The sequence below is a fragment of the Triticum dicoccoides genome, chromosome 4B, assembly GCF_002162155.2.
Source record: "Triticum dicoccoides isolate Atlit2015 ecotype Zavitan chromosome 4B, WEW_v2.0, whole genome shotgun sequence".
Taxonomy (NCBI): domain Eukaryota; kingdom Viridiplantae; phylum Streptophyta; class Magnoliopsida; order Poales; family Poaceae; genus Triticum; species Triticum dicoccoides.
Window position 1 is genome coordinate 189,482,404 of NC_041387.1, and position 900 is coordinate 189,483,303.

Sequence of the window (900 nt, forward strand, 5' to 3'; positions counted from 1 at the left end):
GGTCTGGGTGCCCGGGGGTCACGGATTTGGGCGGAAATTCGTGAGAAATGGAAGAAATTGGTGGATTTCGTGGAGGGAACGGTGGAGATGGATGGGGGAATGCTAGATCCACTTGAAACCAAGAAAATCCATGGAACAAATCCAATAAAACCTCATCAAACCAACAAATCACAATAAAATTTGGGGCTATTTTTGGTGGGGATTTTCGGATTTTGGGAAGAAATCAAGCAAAACAAGGCTAGAAAACGGTGGGGGGACTCCAAATTCGTGATAAACATGGCTCATGATACGAAGATGTTGTAGGGTGGAACCCTAGATGGAGATCTTTCACGAATTGGAGGGGAAATCCCCAAGAACACGAAGAACACAAAGGACACAAGAGAGGGAAAACACTCAAATTGACTAGATCCAATCACACATATGCTAGATCCAAGAACACACAAGAGATCACAATGATTCAAGGAAAACAAACGAAATATACAAGGTAACTAGTTCATCCCAATCCTATGAGGAGAGAGGTCTTGATGAACCTATGATGGAGATCCTTCCCTAGATGGGGGCTTGATAATCCACAAGGATTCTTCTCCAAGAGGAGGGCTTGATCTCCAAGAGGAGCTTCTCCAAAAGCAGGCCTAGAGCTCCAAGAGGAGGAAGATAAGAAAAGCTCTCTCTTTGTCTATATAATACTTTGCTATCCTCTCTAATGAGCTAGGTCGGGGGTATTTATAGTCTAGGGGCAAAATAAGAGAGGGAGAGGGTTACAAGGGCAAAAGCCCCAACTTGCGCACAGGCATCCACGGAAGGGTCGGGCACCCGGGGCTACAAAGGCCGGGCACCCGGACAAGGCCGAGGCCGGCAGGAGCTGGGCCGGGCACTCGGGGATTGATGGCCCGGGCACCC